At 41.6% G+C, this 6,776-nt stretch overlaps 1 pseudogene; it reads right to left on the reverse strand.

Annotated features, from left to right (window-relative positions):
- Positions 1–801: 801 nt before the first annotated feature.
- LOC103604543 lies at positions 802–1,386 on the reverse strand (annotated as a pseudogene).
- Between the last annotated feature and the right edge of the window lie 5,390 nt (positions 1,387–6,776).

The raw sequence follows: 6,776 nt of genomic DNA on the forward strand, positions 1-6,776 counted from the left end.
AAATATTTTCATCATAAATAGGATTTAAAGCAATGCCCTGGGTGTTTTTAAGGAAGCGTAAATTTTCCCTGCTGTTTGTTTTGTACTACTAGAGTTGTAAATCATTTACATTTTCACAAGAATGTGAAAGAGGAAGGATATGGTTCTGCAAAGTATTTGTACAGTTCAGTCGGTTCTCATGGCAGGGTGCTGACATCTTGCTAGGGTGTCCAGACTCATGTTAAGTTGTGTCTTTCCAGCATTGCAGGGACCCAGGGTCAGATGAATGTAGTACTGAGTGAGCCCTAATCTTGTCAGCATCTTCTTTCCCTGATCCTCTACCCTGTTGCTAGCTTCTGTACCCCATTCCCACCCTGCATCCAATGTGCTGACCCTAACATTTCAAGAGAACTCATGCCAGGCTTCTAAAACAAAGTGCTCTAAGGCTGATGCTAATCACATGTCCTGAAAGGTTGGGTGAGAGAGCCACTCAATAGGATCATATTATTTTTTCAAATTTATTGCTGATTCAAGTTTGGTTTGAAGTTGGATACTTGTGCTATTTCTCATTTTCCCCACCATTGGGATGATTCTTATTTCAAAAGTGTGGTAAGTCCTATAAATTGTGATCTTTTGGTAAATTCTATTTGCAAGGACTGCCTCTTGAAAAAACCAATCTTAAAATTGGAGAAGGCACTGATTATTCAGTTTTAATCCACAAGATTTTTTTTTTTTATTTAGAAGATATAGGGCTTGTTTTATTTGAATGGTTGATCTATGTAGTCGCCGAGGCCACTTTGTACAAACAATAGGAGGATAGCTTTATTTCTGGGTCTTTTCCTCTCTAGACAGAGTCTTAATGATCTCCTCCTTCTTGGGCTGGAGGTGCTCTTCCTGGTGCTTGTGTTTCCTTGTCTTACACCTGCGGGTCTCAGCCCGGTCAGCCAGGAGCTTCACGCCGGCCTGGTCTGCCTGCAGCTTGTGGATGTGTTCTGTAAGAATCTGCTGGTTTTTGAACATGTTCCCCTTCACCTTCAGGTACAGGCTGTGATACACGTGGTGGTCAGTCTTCTTAGATTGATGGTATCTTCTGAGCAGCCAGCATGGAATCCTCATCCCCCTCATCCAAGGTACCTTCTCTGGCATTCGCGCATTGGCTGTACCCTTTTGCATACCTATCCCCATACTCCTGCCTTTCTGGAGGGCCAAGGTATTTTTCTGGCATTGAGCCCAGGAGTGGACAGTCATGGGCTTGTGGATGATCAGCCCATCTTTGATCAGCTTCCGGATCTGTTGATGGGAGTTGACACTGGCAATTTCATTGGTCTCATTGGGGTCCAACAACTCCTTCTTTTTGCCACAGTGAAGGGCGCTGGAGACAAGCCTCTCCTGAAGCCTGAGCATACTCACAGATCTTTTTTTTTCCTCCTTTTTGTCTTTTTTACTGACTGGTAACGGGATCGCAACCCTCGGTGTTGCGCCCACACCGCGCTCAGCCAGTGAGAGGGAACCGGTCTCCACATGGGATCCGAACCCTCGGCGGGAGCGCCGCCACGCTCCCAAGCGGACGCACTCTCCAGTGCGCCACCGGGCCGGCCCGCTCACAGATCTTTTATAAAAACATGTTAGCTGTGTCTTTTGGCTCCCAGGTAGGCAGATGGAAAACTTGGGGGAAGGGTCAGGACTTGTAGGGCCTGTGCTCTAATTCCTAAAAAGCAGGTCCTGTAAGTTCTGTTTTTTGGCTTTTTTTGTCTTTTTTACTGACCGGTAACGGGATCGCAACCCTCGGTGTTGCGCCCACACCGCGCTCAGCCAGTGAGAGGGAACCGGTCTCCACATGGGATCCGAACCCTCGGCGGGAGCGCCGCCACGCTCCCAAGCGGACGCACTCTCCAGTGCGCCACCGGGCCGGCCCGCTCACAGATCTTTTATAAAAACATGTTAGCTGTGTCTTTTGGCTCCCAGGTAGGCAGATGGAAAACTTGGGGGAAGGGTCAGGACTTGTAGGGCCTGTGCTCTAATTCCTAAAAAGCAGGTCCTGTAAGTTCTGTTTTTTGGCTTTCCCTTCAGTCATTTGGAGATAACATCTACCTGTCAACACTGTTAAGGATAAAGATAATCAATGGAAAAGTGCTTTGAAAATTTAAACATCTTAAAAATACAAATTTTTGTTGCCTAAAAATATACAAAATATAGTCTGAACCAGTGGTTGGTTTTTAACCTTTTCTGAGTCATGAGTGCCTTCTGACAACTGAAGAAAGCTACAGACCCTCTCTCCAGAAAAGTATAAGCCATTGAGAGGATTTTCTTAAACAGTTTCAAGGCATCCATGGATTTTCTGAAATCTACCATACCCTTGACAAACTTCAAAAAACATACCTTGTTTTCTTTTTAAAGATTGCAAAATGCAAGTTAATGTAAATGTTAGATATAATTTTTATCTGCATTCATTTATAAGATTAAATATTTAAAATTTTGCATAAGATATACAAATTACAAACTGAAAGAAGAAATCAAAAGGAAATATTGTATCAAACACTTCTTAGTTCTTGAAGACAATTTAAATGCGTTAGGTTATGGAACGAAAATAGTGAGGTTGAAAATATACTGAAGTATGAAATCAAGAAAGTAAAGTTCATTCATTCAATAGATATTTCTTCATTGATGAAGCCGATGAATTCTTTGACTGTATCATTCATACTTTACTCCTTACCTGGAACAACTGAATAATTTTATTAGTCATAACACTACATTTCTTTCTGATAAGCCTCTTTTTAAAATTCCACTTGTGTATTTTAGATTTATAGCTATTATAAATCTGCCATATTGAAGTTAACAAAATATTGTGACCTTTGTGGTTCCCTCTTGGCTGTGAAGCTACCATGCAGATGATTCTCTTTGGTCCACTGTTTGAATTTGCATATTGTTTTTGAAGCAAATGAAATCATTCGCATGAATCAGCTTGATTAATTTAAGAAATACTTGAATGACATCACAAATACTTCCAAATATTTGGAGCATTTTAGACTATGTGGCCTCTGAAATGACTGGAAGGGAAGGAATGAAAACTATTGTGGCATTCCTAACTTCACTACTTTGGAATTACTTTTAGCTAATTTATCATTTTGGTGTTTGGCAAAATGGCAGAATACTTTCAATTCCATAAGCATTATATAATAAGACATGTAATTAAGTATCAGATTCTTGATGAGTACATTTTTTTCTTGTGTGTGTGAATGTTTGTATGTGTGTGTGTGTATATGCATGTGTGTTATGTATGTGTGTGGTGTGTATATATGTGTGTGCATATGCATATGTGTAAATGTGTGTGTTGTGTATATATATGTGTGTGCATGTGTGTGTATGTATGTGTATATGTGTGTGTGTGTGTGTGCGTATATTCGTGTGCGTGTGTGTGTGTGTGTTGAGAATGGTGGTGTCACCTTGTCAGCACTGAAATGGGGAAAGGGTATGTTTATAAAAACTATAAGCTGGGTAAATATCTCCTTTGAAGTTCTTTACATGGGTCAGACTTAAAATGACCTTAAAACAAAGCATGTTGGAGGTTGACTAGATGTCAGTCCTGTTTTTTACCTTTTCAGGGTTTTCTGATTGAGACACATCTTATTCCTCAATGAGTTACTTATCTTTCCCACTATCTCCAGCCTCTCTTTCTCATCTCTCCTTGCTCAGCTAATCATATTTACCTGCAAAACATAGACTGTACTTCCTATATCTACTTTCCAAGGGAATTGAATGGCTTGTTTACTCCGTGCCCTGTACTGGAACACTAGTACTCTGATTATTTGATATGGAGTTTTCCTCTCTGTCCTGAAGATAAAATTCAAACTTCCACTAACTAGACTAGGGTTTCTTAACATTTTTTTGTGTGTCACAGACATAAAATAAATGAGATCGTAAGGAAACCAATTACATTGAAATACAGTTATCAAAATGTTAGGAAAATCTGTAATATTAAAGTACTTCTCTAATAGCATACTAAATAACAAGATCTAGTGGCAGATCTAATACCCAGCCTGATTTTGTGGTAGTGATGAGCACAAACCATGGTTTGAGATATCTGCAATTGTAATGTGATTTTAAACAAAAATCTGTGATTTCTATTGGTGCCAAAGCGTGTTAATACTACTGTGATTTGTTGACTACATTGATAATTGATGTAAATGCTATCTTTTAGTTAAAGGTTAGCAGAACTAAAGATGTGTTTTCTTCCCATCGAGTTCACAGACCCCTAGAGTGTATGGGGACCCCAGGTAAGGAATTGTGCCCACTAGACTGTTAGTCCCTTTTTGCAAAAAAAGCCTTATCTATCTCTGCATTGCCATGCTCAGTATGCTGCCTGATGTGGAGTAACTCCTTAATAAATGTTATCCGGATTAAATGAAACACAAAGCAAGGAAACTGACATTTATCAAATGCTTGAGTGTTGCCAGGGCTCACCCATTATCTCATTGAATCCTCAACAACTGCCAGGGAGATGCAACCCTGTGTTTTTCAGATGAGGAAACTGGGACTCAGAGAGAAGAGCTGTGTGGCAGAGCAGAATTTAACTCAGGGCTGTGTGATTCCAAAGTCCATGCTCTTTCCACTCACAGTGTTGCCTCCTACAATACTTTCCTAGGCTAGATAATAACGCAAGAGATGTTGTTTCAGAGACTTGATATTTCCAGACTTCTTAAAAAGACTCGATAAAACTTCAACAGTTCTTTTATAACTTGGTGAGTGTGGCTTACCAGGGATACTTAATCGAACATTTATGAAAATTCCTTAGTCTAGACATAGGATGCCTTTGTTCCTATGAGCACAAATTCCTACCCATTGAGATGAGACCGGTCCTAGCACAGACTAGGACTTGGACAAGTCAAACGAGCTATATTCTGTTTCATGCTTCACAATTGTATTTTGCCCTTTCATGAGAGATTTTTTTTTCCCAGGCAGATTTGTGGTTGGTATTGAGGAGGGACACAGGATAGTACTATGTTCCACATAACAGTGTTTTGTATTGCATGGGTATGGATTAGGCAGCATTATGTCGTGTTTTCTACCGTAAAGAGTTTTTTCCCACTGAGGAACCATGTTGATCATACACAGTAAGCGGAAGATATTTTGCAGTTTATACAATGGACATTTTCTGCAATATGTCTGAGGATTTGTTCTTGTAACAATTGAACATCCCTAGCCTTTCCTTTGAGGGAAACACCTATTTTATAACACTTGCTTCATAGAAGCACAGATCTCCCAAAGACCCCTAAGCAAGCTGGACCTGTCGTCATTTCCTTCAGCAAAGTGCCTTTCTCTCCTCATCTGGAAATGTCAACCTCTAGGGCGCCTCCCTGTTCTAGTCCTGATTCTGGGCTGCGGACCTCGTTGGAGAAAGTGGTTCCTGTTGCTGTTCTTTTTTCACTCTTCTTGGCTTGCTCCCCCACAACCCTTGTCCCAAAGCCCCCCATTCTCCTCCAGCTCCCAGTCTAATCCTCCACAGGGGCCCCTGCACCTGCTTCACCGAGGAGGAAAAAGGGTATGGAGTTCGCTCCACCACCTTTGTCTCTCCCCCCCAAACCTGTCTGCAGCTGTTTTTCACGTCCTCCTTTCCTCGTTTCTGAGAAGCAGCAACCTTGCTTGTCAAGACGATGACTGTGCTCTGAATTTTTCCTCCCACCGGGATTTCAATCATTTTCCCACCTCTCCACCTTCTCTCCTCTGTTTCCAAATGTGCTCAGATATGCCCATTCTTAAAAATAAATCCTTAAAACAAAACAGAAAACCTTTCCCTCGTTCTTGTTACTCCGTGTGCCTGTTCTTACACCTCTTGCCTCCTTTCACTGCCAAACATCTTGGACTGTAGTCCATAACCACGGCTTCAGTACCCACACAGGCTGCAGCTTTTGAAATTTGGCTTCTCTCCCCACCATCCTACTGAGAACTGTTCTCTAGAAGGTCACTAAGTCTCTTGTTTGTCAAACCCAGTGACCTTTTCTCTGTTCTCATTCGTCTCCAAATCTGTAGACTCTGGTATTGTTTATGACCATGTCCTCGAGGCTCACCTCCCCCTCGGCTTCCAGAATTCTGTACTGTATGGCCCTTTCCATCTGTCTTTCTGACCACTCTTTTTTTCCTCCTTTGGTTGTTTTTCTTTCTTTCCTACTCCTGTGGCTTCCATGGTAAGGGTAACTTCTTCATAGATGACCCCCTGATGTTTATCTCCAGCTTCAGTCTATCCAATTTCAGACGAGCATTTCCCTACCTGCTGCTCGCTTCCTCCTGAGCCCAGCAGCTCCAGTGACCCGCACCTCCTCTGATCTAGTTCCTCTGCTGTGTGTCCCACTGTTGGTCACGCCACCATCATTCAGAGTTCTCTCACTTTAGATTCTTTCTTCTGCCCCAGATTCAGTCACTGTCACCCTATTTCACTCCTGCTCCCTCCTTTCCATCCTCACAGCTAATTTGGCTTTAGGTCCTTGGCTCTTAAACAGTTTCTTAGTCCCTATTTCTAGTTCTATCCTCGTTTGTCCCATAGGCTTTCCAGGGAAAGGTGTAGTTCCAATACTGGTACTTTCCTGCTCAAAACATTTTCATGGCTTTCTACTATTAAAGGAACTAAGTACAATCCACAACTTGGCATTCAAGACCTTCACGATAAGGCAAGTAACATGGAATTGTATCTTCTACAGGTAGTTTGGGAAATGACTGAAATAAAAGCCAGAAGAAATTAAATGTCAACAAAACTATACCATCCCTACAGTTTAGTATGGGAGTTCTTAGAAAAAGAAATACTC

The sequence above is a fragment of the Galeopterus variegatus genome, unplaced genomic scaffold (assembly GCF_000696425.1).
Source record: "Galeopterus variegatus unplaced genomic scaffold, G_variegatus-3.0.2 Scaffold5219, whole genome shotgun sequence".
NCBI classification, from domain to species: domain Eukaryota; kingdom Metazoa; phylum Chordata; class Mammalia; order Dermoptera; family Cynocephalidae; genus Galeopterus; species Galeopterus variegatus.